Below are 23,264 nucleotides of genomic sequence, written 5' to 3' on the forward strand. Positions count from 1 at the left end.
GTGACTTCTGGCTGAAAGACTTTCCACACACATTACATTCATATGGTTTGTTTCCTGTGTGGATTTCTGGTGGACAGTAAGTTATGCCTTACAGGTGAAAATCTTTCCACACATGTTACATTCATAAAGTTTCTCTACTGTGTGTGTTCTCTGAGGGACAGTAAGGTGTGTCTTCTGGGCAAAAGACCTTTTACATTGTTTATATTCAACTACAGAAGACACACGAGGACTATATGCAGCGCACATCTTACCAGGTTCACTGAAAACACCCATGTTCTGATACCCAGTGACCTTTTCTGTCCTCATCCCTAAGGAGTTCCCATTATTCTTAACGAGTTCTGACTTCTGTCTTGAGCTCAAATTAAAACTTCTTATATGTCTCACTTTTTCCTCCTCGGTGTTACTATTCATGACTGTTACTTTAGAGAGATATTCGTTGTGACTTTCCTAACAGGTAATAATCATATCCTCCATTTCTTGGTCATCCAAGGACATGAGATTGCTATAGGTCTCCAGCATTACATCGCTATGAAGGGTCCTCTGACCAGTATCCAGATCCCGCCACTCCTTCCAGGTAAAGTCCACAACCACATCATCAAATGACATCAGCTTCAGAGATCCTTTCATTCCTTTTTTTTTTTTTTTTGGTCGGTCGTGGGACTTGAACTCTGGGTCTGGGCACTGTCTCTCAGCTCTTCAGCTCAAGGCGAGTGCTTTACCACTTGAGCTACAGCGCCACTTCCGGTTTTCTGGTGGTTTATTGGAGATAGGAGTCTCACGGTCTCTCCTGCCCGGGCTGGCTTTGAACCTCGATCCTCAGATCTCAGCCTCCTGAGTAACTAGGATTACAGGCGTGAGCCACCAGCACCCGGCTATCCTTTCATTCTTTCTTGCTGCTGACAATGAACAGAAGATTGTGGAAGCATGGCTGGGATATAAGGGAAATGATGTATTCAGAAATGAATCTGTGAGATTTTTGTCCCAGAATTTCCTCTTGCAAACATGATACATGGGCTGACATCAGTTCCAAAGCCTGAAATTACTTCATGGGCTGATATCAGTTTCAAAGCCTGAAATTGCTTCAAGTTACAGCTCCCAAGCTCCACTGCACAGAGCTGGGCACCTGCCTCGTGGCTCCCACCTCTGGAAGGCCAAACTATGAGTACATTTCTTATCAAGCATTGTTGCCTCCTCCTTTGTTTCCCCTTCCCATCCCTTCCTATCTCCCCTACCACCTCCCCTAGACTCTCTCCCCCCTTGCTAAAGTTGTAAAGTTCATTTTTTGACATAACATCTTGTACATCTCATTGTTGCAATGGGTTTAACTGTATCCCTATTTAAACAATTTCTTTTTTTCCTACCCCTCCTGTATCTCTATTTAAACAATTTGTTTTGACCCTACCCCTTCACAAAGTATACCAACATCAAATACAGTGAAAACAGAGGTTATACTGTGGGGGAGGGACATACAAAGCAACAAAGAAATCATCTTATAAATATGGTAGAAACAGTCGTAAGAAAGAAAAAACATTTGAATCCTTATCTTGGAGTTCATTTCTCCTAACATCAACTTATCTGACCTTTTCTGCGTGTCTCAGACATATAATAATTATTGCAAATAAGGGAAACCATGAGACCTATGTTTCTTTGGTCCTGGCTTACTTCACTTAATATACCTTTTTCCAAGTCTTTCCATTTCCTAACAAACGACTCCACATAGAGCTCCCCTATGATCCAGCAACCCCAATTTTTGGCATTTACCCAAAAGATCACAAACAAGACCACACTAAAGCTATCAGCACAACTATGTTTATTACAGCATTATTTAACATAGCTAAGATATGGAACCAACCCAGATGCCCCTCAGTAGATGAATGGATCAAGAAAATGTGACACACACACACACGCACACACAATGGAATTCTATGCCTCCATCAGAAAGAATGACATTGCCCCGCTTTTGACTCTAGTGAATCTTTCTATCTCAAATGTCCTTGAACTTTGATCCTCCAGATGTTAGCCTTCTGAGTAATTAGAGTTGCTGTGAGCGACTGGTGCTCAGCTGATGATTTGCTTTTCTTTAAAAAAAATATCTTAGCTACTCTATCCTTACCTTTCTTCCCCAATTTTAGAATAAACTTGACTATATCTACAAGGAATCTTCCTGGGATTTTGACATGCATTATGTGTACTTGTGTTTTAGATTTAGAGATAAGTGTTTTTAGTTTTTCAATAAATGAACATTTGTTAAGACCTTCATTGGTATGATATGTAGGATTAGATAAATTCTTTTTTAATCATTAAGAACTTTCCAGTGAAATCTTGTTGGTTTCTTTCTCCCTTTCTAGCTTTTCTAGCTTTTTAAAACTGTAAATTTTATTTTTTTCAAAGTATTTATAGGGCTACTCAATAATCAATTTCCTGTTGGGTGAGTGGTAGTTGTTTATGTTTCATAATGAGTTGATCCATTCCTCCCATACAATTTATTTCATGAAAAAGGATTGATCCTTTCATCTATGTCAAACTTAATGTTGTCTTCCTTCTCCCTATTGAAATTCTTATGTGTTCAGGATTAGTAATGATGCCGAGGGCTGCATTCTTGTTATTGGGAATTTATTTCTTCATTCTTCTTTCATGTCAGTCTTAAAAGTGGCTTGTCAATTTCATTGGTCTTATCAAAGAACCAACGTTTTGCTTTATTGATTTTTTCCTATTGTTTTCCAATTTAGAAGTTTACTGCACTGAGACTTTTATTATTGTTCCTTCTGCTTGCTTTGGAGTTTTTTCACTCATTTTCTAGCTTTGTGAGAGGAGAGATTAGGTTACTGAGATTTTCCCTCTTCTCTCTTGTTTTCTGTTTGGGGAATAAGGTCTTATGATGTCACTCAGATGGGTCTTGAATGTGCAGTTCTCTGCCTCAGCCTCCCAGGAGCTAGGATTACAGGCATGTACTCAACTTCTTTTCTGATATAAGCATTTAGTGATATAAACTTCCCACATTCATCACAGCAACTGTCACATTATATAATAGTTGAGTGACTTTAGAGTTCTGGGTATGACTCACCCTAATAGCTACATTGTTTTTTCATTTCAATGCATTTAATTATTTTCCTCAAATATTTCTTTGTTGAACTACAGATGCTTTAGAAGAATGTTGTTTAGTTAACAGGTATCTGTGGATTTTCTTCATCTCATTTGATTATTGTAATCAGAGAATGTTCTTTGTATGATTTCAGTTCTTTCAAATTTGTTGTGGTTTGTTTTATTGGCTAGAATATAGCCTATTGTGGTGTTTGTTTTGTGGTTGCTTGAAAAGAATATGTCATAAGAAAATAAACCACTTGACTAAAATATATGAGTAGTATTTAACAGATGCCTCACCAAAGCACATAAACAGGTGGAATATAAGCATATGAAAAGATGTTTCAGGTTATAGTTCACCAGAAGAATGTAAATTAAATCAACAAAGAGATACCCCTCTATACCTTGTAAAATAGATGAAATTCAGAGCAATGACTATCAAATACTGGCAAGGATGAGGAATAACAGGAACTCTCATTCATAATGGTGAAAATGCAAAAAAAGGATACAGCCAATCCAAATAATAGTTTGTAAGTTTCTTACCAAACTAAACATACTCTTCCTACCATTAATATTGATCTTTGATATTAACCCAAAGGGGTTGAAGTCTTATCCATATATAAAAGCTATATATATATATATATATATTATATATATATACACACACACAGAGGTTTATTCATAATAGCCAAATTTGACAGTAATACAGATGAATGAATGTACAAATAAACTGTGATGTGACTAGACAATAGAGAAATTATTCAGAATGAAAAATGAAAAGAAATATTATTAAGCTGTGGGGGGAGGATGGGAAGGGATGGTAAGGGGAAACAAAGGAGGAGGCTACAATGCTTGATAAGAAATGTACTCATTATCTTGCCCATGTAATTGTAACCCCTCTGTACAGTATTTTTACAATTAAAAGAAAGAAAGAAAACTTAAACACTAAGTGAGAAAGGCTATTCTGGAAAACTGTATCTATTATGACTTCAACTATAGGACATTCTAGAATAGAGTAAACTATCAGAGATCAGTAGTTGATAGGGACCAGGAAAAAGGGGTGAGGGATAAATGGATCTCATAGGAATGTAGTGGCAGTGAATTTACTTGATATGATTCTACAATGGTAGATATATATCACTGTGGACTTGCTCAAAGACATGGAAGTTACAATATCAGGACTGAACTATAATGTACACTATAGGCATTGAAGAATACTGATGTGCCAATATAAGTAATGAATGACCCATTCTGGTATGGGAAGCTGTTGTGTCTTAGGTGGTAGCCAGGGGCATAAGGAATATTTGTTACTTTCTCCTCTATTTTTCCTACATACTAAAACTGCTCTAAAAATAAAATGCACTAAAATACATGTTTGTGTTGTTAAATGAAATAGTTTATAAATATAAATTAGATCAAGTGAGAGTAGTGGTTATTCCTAATCTTACATGCATGTCAAAGTTGAAATTGGGGAATTTCAAAAATTTCTAATGTTTTCCTACTTCATAGTTTTTTCTTTCTTTACATCTTTTTTCTTTTCTTTTCTTTTCCTTCCTTCTCTTTTCTTTTCTTCTTTTTTTGCAGGTCCTGAGGCTTGAAATCAGAGTCTAGGGCTATCCCTGAGCTTTATTTTGTTCAAGGTAGTGCTGTACCACTTGAGCCATGACTCCACTTCTGCCTTTTTGGTGATTAATTGGAGATGAAAGTCTCATGGACTTTCCTGCGCAAGAGTTGGCTTCAAGTCACTGTCTTCAGATCTCAGCCTCCTGAGTAGCTAAGATGATAAGCATAGATTATTATTATGTAGATTATAAGCACTTTATGCTTATTTTAAGATATATGTGTTCAGCTGCAGCAACTGGAAGCCTGGGGTATTTATGCAATTCTTTTACCTCAATAAGTTCTGAAGTTAACATTTATCTTCCTAGATAATCTTTTTGAAAAATTATTTTAATTTCTCAGCTTATGGGTTTTACTTACGAACTGGCAAATAATTTGAAGAATAAATCTTTTATATCTTTACCTGGTTCTTCTGTGGTGTGTGTATGTGTGTGTGTGTGTGTGTGTGTGTGTGTGTGTGTGTGTGTGTGTGTGTGTGTGTGTGTGTGTGTATGTGTGCTTGGTGCTTGATTTGGTTTGACAAAGGATAAGCTACAATTCAAGAAATAAAAACCTTAATTTATTTTATAGACATCTATTAGAATTCTAGAATCACTGTTGTTAACTTTCGTCCATAAACCATCTTACACAGAAATAAGCTAGACAGTTCAAGGAAGGCCAATCCCTAAACTATAGACATTTCCATAAAGTCTTATCCAAAAATGCATTGGTAGTTGGATTATGGAACAAATCTAAGTCTTATTAGACTCAAGAAACCTCAATTGCCAAGTATTTGAAGGGCTTGTCATTCAAAAAGAAATATCCTTCCTCCAAGATTCAAAATTGGCAGGATGTAAATATGAAAATACTTGGATGTAAGATAATGTTTTTTCAATATGCAAAGACATGAAATCTGCATAGAGAGAAGCAGGTGTGAGACATGGAGAGAGATAAACAATAGATTATATTTAAAAATACTTCTAAAACTAGCTCTGGCATAATTCAAGTAAGTTTTACTAGTTTGGCTTAAGACCATCTGATTTGTGTAATTTTAAAATCTAAAACCTAATGAATTAACATTTTTAACTTGAAAATTCAGAGGATATGGCATTTATTTTACTTGACATTTTTGCATTTGACTTTGAATTCCCTTTCTCTTGAATATTTCTTTTCATTTGGCTTTGATGGCACTGTTACCTTTAAGTATTCATTGTAAAGTTCATATTAATTTAACTCAGACACGTTCTCAGGTTTTTTCTCTCCTGCCTTCTCTTTTAGCACTGGCATTTCTCATTATGCTACCCTTACTCCTTTGTTCTACCTTATATAAATGAGTATCTTTGCATGTGTCAACTAAATGAATACCAACTAGAATTTATACAGGAAACTTGAGAGTTATTTTGATGATTCTACATCTTAACTCGCTTTCATTTCCATTCACTGATTACAGTTAACCCTGGTTCTCTGTATTCATTCAGTGCTTCAAATACTCTCACGTGTGCAATTAGCAATAGACTTGTTATCTCTTCCTTCCCAGTCTAATTATTTTCTAAATTATTACTAGAGTGGCAGAGCTTCATTGCAAAACTGACCATGTCATTTCCTTAAGCTATGTCCTAAACGCTGCTCCCGATGTGGCCTTAGCAGACTGCTTTATCATCGATTGTTGATGTATCTTCTTGTCCTTTGCTCTTGTCAGAGAAACTTGCTTGGAGTGCATTGAAAATGTTCTTCTTTCTTAATGCTCTGATGGCATTGCACTTGCTATTTTCTTTAAAATGTATTTTTCTGAGTGTCAGTCTGCTGAACTCAGGGTTGTACTTCAAATCACCACTCAAATTGTTACCTCCTCTGAAACATTGCTCAGACGTTCAGAGGAAGAGTCAGGCAATTCTCAGTCATTATTTTGTCAGTTTGGTATTGTTCCAGTACAGCACCTATCATAGTACATTATATTTAACAGTAGCTTTGCCCACTTCCTAAATTCTAAATAATGAAAAAAAGAAGACATTTCAATCAGTGCTTGAGTTCTCAGGGTCTGTAACTGACAGCAGGTAGCCAATGATCTAGGTGAATACAATGAGAAAGCAAACACCTTTACTCTAGTTAAGCAGTCTGTGAATGTAGTTTCACTTAATTCACCTACAACTTCACTTATGGACTGTTCTTATGTTGGCCAGTTTTCAGTCCTGAAAATACCTTTAGAAAAAGAAAGTGTAAAACAGTATGAATTATATGTCTATTTAATAGGACATAAAACTAATCATGCCAATCAGATTAAATGGGATTTTGGATTTTCATTTTATTCAGATGGATAAATGAAAGGGTAGAGAGATAAAGGATGAGCACAGTTTGGGAAAGAGACCAGAACCTATATACTTTCTAACTCCAAAGGCTCTGTTATGACACCATTTATTTAGGACCCAGGAGAGACATTTGGCATTTTGTTAAGATAGCCATGATGATGAGGCTAAATTTTGTCATGTGACTGACTTTTACAGTCATTGAAAAATGCTAAGAAAGTTTACAAGAGCTTTCTATCAGCTGCTGGGGCCTTTTTGGTGTTAACTGATACTCACTCTTCAACCCTTTACCACCTTTGTGACTTTTCTGCTTTTAGCTTATTATGAAATCAAATTATTGTTGGTTATATTATTTTGTTTCCATCACTTGACTTTCCATCTCATCTCAATAGAAGAAAAACTGTTTTGTTTACTATTGAAAATATAGGACCAACAAGTTGGCCAGGTACATACCATATAACTATTCAGAGAGAGATAAACGTAAAGTGAATTGGAGATGAATGAGCAAATGAATGCACAAAACTGGGAGTAAAGCCTATAGTGAACAAAAGTGGATGGGGCATATTTGTAACTTTTCTTAGAAACAGTTATGTAGCTTTCAAGAAGTTGGGTATTCAGAATTGTTAGACCATAATGTTTGCCAAATACTAAAAGGTTCGCATATTTAGAATCACTGTGAATAAACAAAACATAATCAAAATATTTGCCCCATCATTACCTATTATTACCACCCAAGAAAAGGATCCAAAAAAAGAAAAGAAAAACAAACAAAAAAGCTTTTAACTGTAATGTGATAACAGACTCCATGACTGGAAGTGTTCTGTGCATAGTCCTCAATTTCTTTCTAAGAAGTGAGAAAAAATAAGAAAGGCAGGGCTATGGTTCAATTTTATTTTGACACAATGATGTAGGACAATTAACAGATGGAACATTTGTCTGAATTAAGTACTGTTCAGGTGAGGATTCAAAGTAGTTTGCTTTAGGGTAATTGCCTGTCAGATAAAGAAAGTATGAAAATTAACAATGACAGAAGACTAAATTGATTGTATTTCCATTGCAGTATTTGATTTTGAACATATGAGAGAAATAGAATATGCTAGTAGGGATAAATCACAATATATTCTTCAAATAATTAACATAGGTGGAAATAATTTTTGTATGTATGGTTTCTATTAAGCTCTAATTTTATTATTTTTTATGTGACTCACCTATACATATTTGAACCTATTCTCTATATATGTACACACACACACACACACACACACACACACACACACATATATACATACATATACAAAGTTGTATGTTAAAAATACAGACCATCTGTTTATAGTGTATGTAAGGTAGATCTGTGACTGTGCAGAAGTGCTACGCATCTCCCAAAGCTGCTTCCTCAAAGCTACTAGAGGTAACTTCCTTGTATGGCTCTTTAGGGGTCTGGACCTGCATGTAAAATAAGTCAAGTGTGAAGAGGAAAGGATAGAGAAATATGAAAGAAGCCTCAGTACTCCAACTGTACCAAGTACCTCAGTACTCCAACTGTACCAAGTACTTCAGCACTTCCAACCCTTAATTCAGGAGCTGAATAGGAAAACAAAGCTTCAGCTACTTCTTTCAGTCAGTCACAGCAGCTGGGATATTGAGTTGAGCAAAATCATGAGGCTTCTCCTCTGTATAGCCTACATTGCAGATCGATCCATAAATATTGTTGTCATTTTTTCAATAGTTTCTTATACAGTCATAATAATGAAACAACTTAAGATACACACAATGCATGCACATGTCGTGTACATTGCACACATCCACACATACAATGTTAGAATTTTAATAATGGAATTGAGTCTATAACTTAATTGGGGAAAAGTTACAACTAATTGATGAAGAGAGCTTTCTAGTTCACGATCATAATACACATTTGTAATAAATGGGACAATTACGAAGTTATATAAAGGTTTATAATTTGCTTCATACTGTTCTCATACAATTTTGATTTACTTTCTCCTAAAATATTTCTATCATTTTATTAAAAACTTTTATATTAAAATTTCTAAGTAGGTACTACTAGTATATAGAAATATGATTTTGAATGTTTATTTTTTACCTAATCCTTTACTAAATTATTAGGTCTGAAAGATTGTTATTAATTATTTGTGGTTGATTATTTCAAGCTATTTCTTTCTTACCAAGTCACACATTTTAGTAGTCACCATTATTTTTAAGATACCAGTAATTGAAAACTGCATAAAAATAAGTAAAAATTACAACATAAGCAGGGCCCTGGTAGCTCAATCTGTAATACTCGGTACTCAGGAGACTGAGATCTGAGAATCATAGTTTGAAACCAGCCATGGCAGGAAAGTCCATGTGACTCTGATTGCCAATAAATTCTTCAGACAAATCTGGAACTAATGCTCTGGCTCAAGAGGTGGAGCACTATCTTTCAGCAAAAGAAGTTCAAGGAAAGTGCTTAGGCCCTGAATTCAAGCCCCAGGACCAGCAAAAAATAACTAACAAATAAACAAATATATAAATAAAATAGAAAAAGTTACAACTTACATTAATAAAACTAAATCTATTACTGGGCTGATTTGGATGTCTACCATAATATGAAATACAAGTGGTACATGGTCACGTTTAAAATAATTTTTATAGAAAATACTTTCAAAAGTTTCATTTTTCATTTTACTCATGATTTATCTTATGTTTTCCTTTTAAATTTTGGAATTACAACTATTTTATTAAATTTGTACCTTTTCGCTTAAGTAATTATTGTCTTTAGCTTTCATATTCTATTTTTTTAGATTTTGCTATCAAAGTTATTTTAGGCTTATAACATGCAATATAATTATTTTCCACTTTACTGAAATTGTGTAATTTAAGGTAATTTTTAAAAACATTTTGTGAGTATTCAAATTCATGTCATTTGTTTGTCATTGTATTTGTGAAAAAATGCAAAAGTATTAGTTCAACTACTCTACACAAAAAGTAGCCATGCTTTTCCTCCTTTTCAAATCAGTGTTTGTTGCTATTTTATTTCATCTAAGTTTTATTTCATTTATTTTATTTATTTATCTAAGCTATTTCATCTAAGTTTTAAAACTTTTAGCATAAAGTCATTCAAAGTTTTACTTATGTTTGAAATACTTGGTAAATTTGTGTTCATGTCTCATTTTTTTTTCATGTCTCATTTATAATATTGCTTTTCTTTTTCTTTTAAAGTTATCTTTTTCTGTGTGTGAAAATACCGTACAGAGGAGTTACAATTACATGGGCAAAATAATGAGTACATTTCTTATCAAGCATTGTTGCCTCCTCCTTTGTGTCCCCTACCCATTTCCCCCCCTCGCCCAGGCAAAGTTGTAAAGTTCGTTTTTCAACATAACGTTTTTAAATAATTGTATGAAGGAGTTGCCATTCTACAAAGCAATTTATGAATACAATATATCTTGATCAATGTCATATCTTTTATCATTCTCCCTCCATACTTCCCAGCTTCGTATTGTTATTACTAAAGAATTGTCATTTGTGATATTTTTGAAGATCTAGCTGGGTACTACTGGCTTCTACCTGTAATCCTAGCTACTCAGGAGGCTGATATATTGAGGATTGAAGTTTGAAGTCAGCATGTTCAGAAAAGTCTACAAGATTCTATCTCCAATTAATAAAAACTTTGCACGAGAGGTGTGGCTCAAGTGGTAGAGTTCCAGCCATGAGCAAGCAAACTGATGGAATGAGACACTGAGCCAGAGGTGAGTAAGGCTGAATGTGAAATAAATCAGAGGTGATTGGACAGAGAAAACACAGAAATATAAGTTGATGTTAACGAAATGAACCTCAGGTTAAGAATTCAAATGTTTTTTTTTTCCTGCTTGCTATTGTGTCTAACATATTTAGAAGATACTTCTTTGTTGCTTTCTATGTCCCTCCCCCACGGTATAACCCCTGCTTTCACTGTATTTGATGTTGGTATAATTTGGGGAGGGGAAGGGAAAAAACAAATTGTTTAAATAAGGATACAGGTGGACCCATTGCACCAATGAGATGTACAAGATGTTATGTTGAAAATAAGCTTTACAACTTTGGCGCGGGGATGTGGGATAGGGGTGGGGAGTGGGGGGGTAAGGGGGTGTGAGGAGTGGGGGGGATGGGAAGGGATGGGAAGGAGAAACAAAGGAGGAGACAACAATGCCTGATAAGAAATGTACTCATTACCTTGCCCATGTAATTGTAACCCCTCTGTATCGTATTTTCACAATTAAAAAAAAAAAAAAAAAGAAAGAAGACATGTCATTGAGAACACAGTGGGAGGAGAAAGCCTTGGAAGGAAGAACAGAGAAAGAAACCAAAGCAAAGATCTTAAGTGAAGAAGGGGAAGTTGAAGGCATTGAAGGAGCGGCAGTTAGCTAGAGGAGGACTGTTGATCCTGGAGATAGACTCTAAATTTACCGTGAGGCTCAGGTTCCTTTCCCTCTCCCTCTGAAGTAATGAAAATGACAACCCTCACAGAACTGAAGTAGGGCACAAATGAATTTAAAGTAGGAACCATTTTTAGCCCATAATCATTACTACCAGATGAGAAAGGAAGGATTTTAGCCCAACCTGAATTACATAAAGAGACTTTATTTGAAAAGCAGAAAGAAGAGAAAGCAAAGCCTTATATACTCATATATGTGAAGGAAATATAAAAGTGGGGAAAAATCAGCTGAACCAATAAATTATAGGTATTTGTAAGTCAGGTAGGCCTTTCTGCAAATTATAGATTTCTTGCATCTGACATTTTTTAAAAGAAGGAAAGAAGGAACTTAAATAAATTAACAGAGAAAATCAGAGAGAAGTTTGGTGACTATGTAATATGACACACCACACACCCTCTCCCATTAAATTAAATGAGCCAGCAGTCCAAGACTGACATCTCATAGCATCCCCTAACAAGGCCCTCCTTATGGACATTATCATTATTAACAAATAGTGTCACAATAATAATAAAATCTATGTGTTAGTTGGGCACTAGTGATTTTGTGCCTGTAATGCTATCTACTCAGAAGGCTGAGATCTGAGTACTGAGGTTTAAAGCTAGCCGGGGCAAGGAAATCTATGAGACTCTTATTTTCAATTAACAACCAAAAAAATCAGAAGTGGAGCCGAGACTCAAGTGGTAGAGCAGCCTTGAGAAAAAAATGCTCAGGGATTGTGCCCAGAACCTAAGTTTAAGCCCCAGTATTGGCACGTGCGCACACACACATACACACACACACACACACACACACACACACACACACACACACACACACAGGAAAAAAAAATCTATGTGTTGATGTGGGTAAACTTTAATTCTTTTCTGTTATGAGTATGGAGATCATGTGCCTATAAACACTTCATACCTTTCATGACACCTTTTAATTTTAAATTTTATTTAAAATGAAGATTATTTAAAAAATGAGAATTATGTATCATCAAGCTTCTTTTTGATCTTCACATATAGAATTATAATTCCTGGGATAGATTATATTACAGGGTACATTAGTTTGCAGAAGGAAATAGCAATTGTGTATTTATGACAGCCTATTTAAAATGAGCAAGAAAGAATCTCTTTTAACAAGGTTATATTATATTGATTTGCCTTTCAAGCATTTATTTATTTATTATAGGTGCCATTTCTGAAAAATGTAAAGCACCACAAGAATTCATGGCTATTTCCAGTTTCTGGGGAGCTGGATAGATGTATGAATGTATTTATGGGTATTTATTTCCTAATATATGCAATGGAGTTGATTCCAAATGAGTTGACTTTAGAAGCAGAATATAAATCTCCATAGCACAAGTTAAGTTAAAGCTTGCACTAAATCTTTGCCTAAATACCCAAAGCAAGTTCTGAAAAGGTCCTTTCCATGCATCAAGTTAAATCTAACAGGATTGGGTGTCAGGTGATACTACAGGACTTCTAGGCTATTTTGTACTGACCAGAGTACCTTGCATTTGATTTGTGATGAAGTGTCTTATTTCCCTTATGTTGTATGGCGTTTGAATATAAAAAAAATGGTAAGCATTAACTACTGCTTAACCATCCTTTCCTATGTTTCAGGTACTGTTCTGGGCATTTTGATAGTGGTTATCATTTTCCTAGAGCTTAATGTGTGGTAGTTTTTGCCTTTCAGGGGTTTGAACCATGGATTTGGATATCACAGTAGACACATAACTAGGTATCATCTTCCATGCTTTCGAGATAAGAAAACTTAGACTCTGAGTGCTTACATACTTGTGTAGAGTTCAAAATCTGTCCTAGAACTCAGATTTTGCTTATTGAAAAGTATATCTCTTTCCATTATTTCAAAGTGTTTCAATTTGGTACTAATATCTTTGCATCAAGGAATGAATGCAGATAGAATTTGGGGAATATTTTCTGGACCCTTGGCTGCTGCTAAAACATAATCTCCACTTTTCAGAAGAAGACCACATACAAATATAATATGCATTCATTTATCTATATAACTTTATATCTAGTCTTGAACTAGGAACTAAAGATCAGAGTTGAAAGATTATCTCTAATCCTTTCTTGCCCAAAGTCTTTAAAGGAAGATCTTGAAATGACTTAAGTAATTGTTACTTCACAAACATTCACAGATTGGGTGTAGAGGGAACTTGTCAAATGTATTCTAGAGTGACTGACAGCCAGGTTGGGTCTTATAGACGAGGATTATTAAATCAAGAGAAGTCAGAAGGTAAGGTTAAAGAAAACAAACAAAATTCTTTAAATCCTCTTTTTCATTTAAAAGCTATTTTCAACATATTTTCTTGTAACCCATGGCAGCAACTTGATGGGAAAAAACTCTTCCTGACAGAGAAGGGTGTGAGAGGGAAAATAGACAAGAGAGGAACAGGGGAGAAGGAAAGAGAGGGAAGAGAGAGAGAGAGAGAGAGAGAGAGAGAGAGAGAGAGAGAGAGAGAGAGAGAGAGAGAGAGACAGACAGAGACAGAGACAGAGACAGAGACAGAGACAGAGACAGAGACAGAGACAGAGACAGAGAGAGACAGAAAGACAGAGAGACAGAGAGACAGAGAGATAGAGATAGAGAAAGAGTCCTGAGATTTGACTGCAGTCTGTACGTTAGAATTGTCTTTATATCTAGTTTGGAAAATTACACCCTTTCTCAGGAATTGATTGTCATTTTTAATTTTTTTTCTAAAGGAGGTTGACAGTTGAAAGACTGCTGAACTTTTCTGAAATTCTGCACTGTCACTTGCTTCCCTGCTCAGCAGTCATTTGCTTTCCTAAACTGACACCATCAGCCACCACAAAAGGTGCTGATTCTGATATCCTCAATGATAGATTGAAATTTGAACACAAAGGCTGCTCTAGACTGACCAGGCAGGATGAGAAGAAATGAACAGCATGTTAAACAACCACTAGAATTGCCCTTACTCCTTGATTCCAGTTCAAACCCAAGGAGATGGCAGTGAAACACAGGGCCTGCTAGAAATGCATTGCAAATGGATGGCTGTAAACCTTCTTTAGGCTTTGCAGTTAGCTCTCGCCAATCATCTCAATTGCGGTCCAGCCGACTTTTCTAATGATGCTGCATCCAGCAACATAATCGTGCCTTTGAATCTGTTCCCACATCTCCCCCCCCACACCCCTCCTCTCTCAACAATCGCAAGAGTTTAATATGCAATATGTATGCTGCAGCAAATGTTACACCCTAAAGGTGAATTATACTGCTTCTGGGACCAAGTGAACATTTTCTCTCCCTTTCCCACTGATTTAGTCCCTCCTCCAGCATTGCCATACATATTCTTGTTTTTCACTTTTTCCATGCCTCGGCTTTTTTTAGTCTTCTCATGACAGAATAAGTATTGTTTTCTCTTGGTTCTATTCTTGTTGACTTGCATATTGTCTAATGCAAACTTCTCATTGCTGGATACTGCAGCCCCTTTTCCTTCTCACCCCCTCAGCAATCTTCCTCTTCTATATATACACACCTTAGGTTCTGGGCAGTTTTCCTAACTTGTCACAATCTCATGATAAAACAGTTTTAATACAGCATTTGTGTGCATGCCTTTCTCTATTCTGAGATTTAGACTAGCTTGCAGTTATCCCTTCCCTCTTCCTTCTTGTCTTTTCTCCTCTCTTGTTCCTCATTTTTCATCTCTCCTTTCTTCTCTTTCTTCTGTCTTCCCCTTTGTATGTGTCTTCTTCCCTCCATCTTCTGTCGCTCTTTGCTTCTTTCTCTGTGCCTCTCATTTTTCTTTATCTTGTACCTGTTTCTGTCTCTCTCTGCCTCTCTCTCTCTCTGCCTCTCTATCTCTCTGCCTCTCTCTCTCTCTCTCTCTGCCTCTCTCTCTCTCTCTCTCTCTCTCTCTCTCTCTCTCTCTCTCTCTCTCTCTCTCTCTCTCTCTCTCTCTCCTCCCTATTACCCTCCTCCTGGCTCAACACTTTCCCTGTGGAAGATTTTAAAAATCTATATTTACCTTCCTAATTGTGATTTGTTTATTGTGTGTGTGTGTGTGTGTGTGTGTGTGTGTGTGTGTGTGTGTGCGTGTGCGCGCGCGCGCAAGCGCACATGCACGCACATGTGCACACACCAAAACTGGGGCTTGAATTGAGAATCTGGGCACTGTCTCTTAGCTTTTTTTGTGCTCAAGGCTAGCACTTTACCACTTGAGCCACAGCTCCACTTCCAGCTCTTTGGTAGTTAATTGGAGATAAGTGTCTCATAGACTTTCCTAACCAGGCTAGTTTTAAACTGTGATCCTCAGATCTATGCCTCTTGAGTTGCTAGAATTACAGGCATGAACTGCTGCTACCTAGCTCTCACTCCTTTTGAACTGATCCTAATGGGTGTTTATGGATAGTTTGGTACAAATATAACATCCAAATAGCTTAATCATTCTGTCCTTAGACAAATCTCCAACTACCTTTTTTTCCCTAGGAAAATACTGATTAAAGAAGAAAACATAGTATCACTGGAGAAATAAATTAGATCTGGGATTGATTTCAGGATATATGAAATTGTCTGTATTTTTAACACCCCAGTCACATCTCACATCAGACTATATGTCTATGATTAGTGGAAGTTTGTTTTTCTACATTTGAAAGTGTGTCCTAGCTGGACACAGGCTTGCTCTGATTTCATCTTTGTATCTCCAGTATCCAGCTTAATGTCTGGCATGTGCCAAGGCCTGCACAGACATTCTTAAATATATATTTTAGCACTGTCCCTTCCCAGTTTTAATTTTCCAAGTGAATCATATAAAATGAATATAATTCCCATCAAAATCATACTTGGTTGATACACATTGTGTGTCAGAATATAAGCAACTGTTCTACACATCCAATGACCTTTTAAACTGTGAATATGTCTTATGTATGCATATTACACACACATATTAGAACATTCAATTATGCAACCAATTAGAGAGAATGCATTTGAAAATCTGAACATATGTGATATAAAAACAGATAGGTAAAAATTAGCATCTCAAAACTTCCAAGGCAACATAAAGGGTTTAAGAGATGAGCTGGGTCTCTGTGAAATCCTATAAAATGTTAAGAAGATAGTTAAGACAAATCTTAGATGCTGCACTGTCTTTCCCCAGATTTCTATTATTCAATGAGTGCTGAAGCCTTCAAAGTTAGTGTGGAAGGATTGACAAGCTGTTATCTGATTGTAATCAACCACAAAAGGGAACAAGATGCCCAAATGCATTTTTGTTCTTTGATTCACCTGGGGACAGAATGGGAGATATAAAATGTACAAAGTCTGCATATCAAGCACAGGCACCAGGTTCTATCCTTGATACAGAGAAATAAGAAAATCACAATAAGCATTTCAAATAACATTTTTAGGAAGGCAACAAAACATTGCTGCATCATGAGGACCAGGAATTCAAACTGAAGTGAGCTAGCAGAGGAGCTGTGCCATGGAAGCTACTCAGCTGCTGCCTGGAAAAGATCTTTAGAAGCCCTAAAAAAGAAGAAAGCAGCAGCTTTGCTATGAATATATATATATATATATATATATATATATATATATATATGTTAGTAAAAAGAAGGTGGGATGAGAAGCTATTTGTTTGTAAGCATGTATGTTCATTCCTTCCCCAAAAAGGGAAAGTGAAAGAGGAAGTGAAAGAATGAAATCTTGATGAAGTGCTTCCAGAAAAGATGACAAGATTTATTATATGTCAGAGTATCACTTTGTCTCAACCGAGGTCATATTGGTAGCTTCTTTTTTCTTTTTTGGGGGGGTCCAGTCGTGGGGCCTGAACTCTGGGCCTGGGCACTGTCCCTCAGCTCTTCAGCTCAAGGCTAGCGCTCTACCACTTGAGCCACAGCTCCACTTCTGGCTTTTTTCTTTTTTTGCTTATGTGATGCTGAGGAATCGAACCCAGGGCCTCAGGCATGCAAGACAAGCGCTCTACCACGGAGCCACCTTCCCAGCCCAATATTGGTAGCTTCTTAACACATTATGCCTGAAATAGTTCCACTTAGGTCTTCTAAAATATTGTACTTTACTATAAAAAAGTTAACCACTCTCTAGTCCCTTATATTTCCTTAGTTTTGTTCATACAGTATAGAAGTGATCCAGAGAAAACTGAAAAGTGAATCTTAATACATTTCTACATCTGGTTGATCTTAAGATACACTACAACTGAACTTGGTTGGTTTATTTGGAGTTTGTGTAGTGGAACTGGATTCCCAGTGAGGAACACACATATTCTGCAGTGGTTACACTTTTACTGCTCCATTCTGAATGTATTTACTGAGAGTCTACTATGGATAGACATTGTACCTGGTACTAGATAAAGAGCGGAGAAAAAAATAACAAGGTCCCTGTCCTCATGGACTAGTAAGAAAAATAATCAGAAAAATCGATCATATGATGAATTTATGATTGCATTTGTCCCCTGATACAGAAGAGAAAGAAATTAAGATGTTTGAGGATCTGAAAGAAGTATTATAGTTCTATTTTTACGAGATATATGTACTTGTGTCAGACCATTAGAAAGTCACTCAGTGCCTTCAAGCCTTAATATTCTTAACCCTGAAACAGAGATTAAAACAGCTGTGTAACTACAATAGGAGGAGGTAGGTAAAATGTATTATACAGCCCTTCTTTGGCCATTCTGGGTAACTACAAGTTAACTAGTTATCTGGTTATTCTAGTTAACTAATTAGATAATTAGTTATTTAAGTTAACAAGAAACACTTACATTCATTATGTTGCTAATAATCTAATCTATTTTTTATTCTTTCTTAACCTAGGAAAGTGTCATAGGACTTGACCTCAGACCTAATCTGTTATAGATTACTGACTGCTGACTTCCAACATCAAACTCATGACCTTTGCTTGTACTCCTAGTCTAGGAACCTGTTCTGTCATGGTCAATTAGTTACAGAAACAACTTTTATATCAAGATGTATCCAAAAATCTGTCTGGTAATTAGTCCATTTCCAACAAAAACCCATTACTTATTTTTGAAGTGGTGAAAAACCCATTAGTTCTACTTGCATTAGTGTTTTGATTAGTTTGTCATTGGTTCTTGCACTTATCTGTTAAGCACTCTTTAGGGAATTAGGTTCAGAAAAGCCTTTCTTGGTGCTAGGCTTGGCAGAAAGCCTGAAACTTACAGTTGTTTGGTGGGAAAAAGGAGCAATAATGCCTCAGATCTTACAACTCAGTGAGATGAGTCTACTGAACACAGCTTTGAAAATTTAGGGCCCTTTAACAGCCTAAGGTGATTGTGCTAATGAATTAATAATCTCAAATGTTGGGCACTAAAACAAATAATATAAACTCTGGATCTCATCTCAGAAGTTTATTTCTTTTTAAATAGAAGCCTTCTATATATTGATTTTTTTTTGGGGGGGGTCCAGTCGTGGGGCCTGAACTCTGGGCCTGGGCACTGTCCCTCAGCTCTTCAGCTCAAGGCTAGCGCTCTACCACTTAAGCCACAGTGCCATTTCAGGCTTTTTTCTTTTTGGTTATGTGTTGCTGAGGAATTGAACCCAGGGCCTCATGCATGCAAGGCAAGTGCTCTACCACTGAGACACCTTCCCAGCCCCCTATATCTTAATTTTAAAAGTTTTCCCCTCTCTTTAAGAAAAGAATTATTCTAGTTCATCAACTAGTGCTCAAATTTAGTTCTGGCTATTTTCAATTCTAAGAATTGAATTGGAAAAGATTGGCCCATCTGCAGTGAAAGTTGTTGGGCTGAGTATGTGGCCATGCTTGCAGCTGCTTAGAGAATAGAGATCAGGAGGAATGAGGTTAGAGGCCAGCATGGGAAAAATTATCAAGGAATTTTCTCAATTAATAATTGAGGAATGGTGCTATATCCTATGATCCCAGCTAATTGGGAAGCCATAGGTAGAAGTAGCACAGTTCTGAGACTAGCATCAGGAAAACTTAACTGAAAAATAAAACCTTGACTGAAAAATAACTAAAACAAAAGAGAGCTGGAGGACATGGTTCAAGTGGTAGAGTATTCTATATAACAAGTATAAGGCCCTGAGTTCCAACTTTAATTCCACAATATCTACTTTTTATCTACTGATGATAGATAGATAGAGATAGAGAGAGAGAGAGAGAGAGAGAGAGAGAGAGAGAGAGAGAGAGAGAGAGAGAGAGAGAGAGAGAGAGAGAGAGAGAGAGAGAGAGAGAGAGAGATAGAAAAATGGTTGTAGGTACATTTCCTCCATCCACAGGTCACGTATTTTCTTAGTGGACACTGTAGATTCAGAATGAATCTTTCGTAACCTGAAGTGAATTCCTTGATCAAGCAGTGTATTAGGGAGGTATTGATTGCCAAATAAATATTGCATTCTGGGCTCCCTATACAATATAAAGAATGAGACATTCTAGGGCTAGAAATTTCAAATCTATAATAAAAAATCTCTATGTGCTTCTAGAACCCAAGGCTCATAGATATGCTTTCAAGTTTTACTGACAGTGTGTTTCATGTTAAGCTGAATCCCTTCTTCCCAAAGGTACGATTCTGATGGTCATCACAGGTCTAATCAGGGATGCTGCTGACTGCAATTGCTCTCTCTCTCTCTCTTTCTCTCTCTCTCTCTCTCTCTCGCTCGTTCTCTCTCTCTCTCTCTGTCTCAGGTATATCATAATTCAAAATGCAGCTGTAGTCCAAGAATTGAGTGGAAAGGAAACATTGCTCTTTTACAAATATTCTCACAAATATCATTCTTTTTTGGTAGTATTAGACAGAAAATAGGCTGTACATGTGTGTGTATTTGTGAGCATGTAAATGTGTATTTTTCCCTGGAATAATAATAACCTTGATGAGAAGCCCTTTCATTAGGATTACAGCATCAGCGGCTGTAAAAAAAATACAAAAACACAAAACCATCCTTAGGTAAATTGCAATTTGTAAGCTTCCAGTTTGAATGATTCAGCTGTGGTTACTAGGGAACCACAAGCCTTGTTCATATTGCAGAGGAAAATTCTAATGATCCCCTAGTGTCCCCAGACTGTGGAAGAGCTCATTAAAGGAAAAGTACTGCTCTCCCTGTTAAAGACACACAAGTCAAAACTGCAGAATGTCCACAGAAGGGTTTGAGGTGTTGCTCCTATTCCGCAGAGCTTACACTTTCAGACCAGGGTTGTTTGAATTGTGCAGATGTGCCCTTGTGGGAAAGTGTTATTATGCTGAAGTCCATTCAATCTGAGGAATCTGACAGTGGAAAATAGTCTCACTTAGTCCTCTTTTATTTGAGAGTGACATCACACACATATATTTAGCATTTCTTTAAGACTTTTTTCTCCTCACACTGCAAGTGATTTATGTAAAGAATTTCTGGAAATTCTCTTGATGACTCTAAGTGAGGCTCATTCCATTTTATAAAGGAGTAAACTGGGATTTAGAGCAGTCAGAGAAATGGCCCAACTACATATAAAAACCTGATCTGAAACCAAACTTCAACTCAAAACCCTGCACTTCACCACTAAGTTAATAATTACCAGTATTGTTATCCTAAGTTAATACATACAGTCTTGACTCTGTGGTTCAGAGGCTCTTGTCTGCTCCTGCCCAGTTGCTCAACAACTAGGGCTATAGGAACTGCCATTCCAGTTCAACAGAGACTCTGAGGAGGTTTGATCAGCCACACTCACTATGCTTTCCCAACCCAGAACCCACACTACTGTGCAAACATAGCTCTGCTTTATTTTGCCTACACATTGTAAAGGAAATGGGGCTGTGGTCTCCAATTTTCCACTCCTGCATGGGAAGTTGGGTGAAGAGCAACCATCTTGAGGCAAGGATAGGCTAAAGTGGACCTGAAAGTCAGGGCAGTCTGCCAACATAAATCATGATTGAAGAAAAAAAATGTGAAAAATATATGATGAAAGCCCTTACTTTATACACGTCCACTTATAAAAATATTTTCTTAAAATAACAGAAAAAAGGGTTGAATTACTTAGTTTATAAAGGGAACTAGTGAAAAAAAAATAATTCAGCAATAGACCCATGGCTTATTTATTGATTCAATTGTAAAACCAAAGTATTATTGGCTGACAAGGCTTAGAGATAATCTAATTCAGCTTTATTTCACATGGAAAAAAACCACTGAGGGCTGGAGAGATGAATAGACTCTCCTGGACTGGAGAATGGTAGAGCCAGGAGTAGCACTCCAGTCTCCTGACAAAGAGGCTAGCTTGGACTCTCCTGGTCAGGGATTAGTTTATTTGAGGATATGTTGGATGGGGAGCAGAGACTTGGGGATGGAGAAGCATACTATGCAGGGCATATGTAAGCTAGGAGAAGAAGCTAAGAGAAGAGCAAGGCAAGTGGAGTCTAGTTACCAGACCAATCATATCAATTTACCACTGGGTTAGATTCTGGGGATGATATTGTAACTCCAAACCATCAAGGGGTCGAGAAGCCTCAGTTAAGGAAACCAGTTGCATTCTGCTGAGGAAACCTCAATGTTTTATTAGATTTGTTTTCTCCCTCCATGTTTTATTTCGGAAACTTTTGCCTTTCATGTGGAAAAGCACCTACTTAAAAGCCTGGGAGGTTCTCTCCAAATTCTTTTTGCATCTGTGATGTGCTTTTTTCTTTGGCCACCAGTGTCAGTTCCTGACAAGGGGTCCTTCTGAGTATGAAAGACAGTGTTTCTCCACAAGGAGGCGCTGGCCTGGTCCAGGTTCTTGGAGTGGCCTGTGTCTTCAAAGCACATTCTGGTTTTCAAGGGACACGTGACAAGCCAAAACATAAGCAAAGGGATGAATTTGCAGATGGCACTTAGAGATGCTTTGGGAAAATAATTCTAAAATTTTTTCATACATAGAGTTGTTTAAAGTATGCATAATTTTGCCTAGTATGCTTGTTAAATATTAAGGCCCAAAGAAACATAGGTCCCATGGTTTCCCTTATTTGCAATAACTAGTATATGTCTGAGACAAGCAGAAAAGGTCAGATAAGTTGAGGTTAGCCAAAATGAACTCCAAGATAAGGACTCAAATGGTTTTTCTTTCTTGCTATGGTTTCTAACATATTTATATTTCTTTGTTGCTTTGTATGTCCCTCCCCCATGATATAACCTCTGTTGTTCACTGTATTTGGTGTTGGTATAATTTGTGGAGGGGAAGGGAAAAAAAGACAAATTGTTTAAATAGGGATACAGGTGGACCCATTGCAACAATGAGATGTACAAGATGTTATGTTGAAAAACGAACTCTACAACTTTGAGGGGGGGATGGGAATGGATGGGAAGGGGAAACAAAGGAGGAGGCAACAATGCTTGAAAAGAAATGTACTCATTACCTTTCTTATGTAATTGTAACCCTCTGTATTTCACAATTAAAAAAAAAAGAATGCCTGTCCATTGAATTGGGACCAACTCTCTGACTTAGAGGTTTTGAGTCTGAGAGACTGGGCTAATACATCTCTTTGCCAAAGAAGGCTCTCAGGTAACCTGGCTACAAGGATTCACTGTACTGCATTTTGAGGAATCATTTATCACCTTGCTACCCAAAGTGTGATCCTGACTATCATGTGTTTATATGCATACAATTTTAGGTTTCATTGTTAATCTTCCACGTTAAAATACCTATTTTAGCCAGGCGCTGGTGGCTCACGCCTATAATCCTAGCTATGCAGGAGGCTGAGATCTAAGGATCACTGTTCAAAGCCAGCCTGGCAAGAAAGTCTGTGAGACTCTTATCTCCAATAAATCACTAGAAATCCAGAAGTGGCACTGTAGCTTAAGTGATAGAGTGCTTTCCTTGAGCTGAAGAGCTGAGGGACAGCACCCAAGCCCAG

The sequence above is a fragment of the Dipodomys merriami genome, unplaced genomic scaffold, assembly GCF_024711535.1.
Source record: "Dipodomys merriami isolate MVZ:Mamm:240054 unplaced genomic scaffold, mDipMer1.0.p SCAF_7, whole genome shotgun sequence".
NCBI classification, from domain to species: Eukaryota; Metazoa; Chordata; class Mammalia; order Rodentia; family Heteromyidae; genus Dipodomys; species Dipodomys merriami.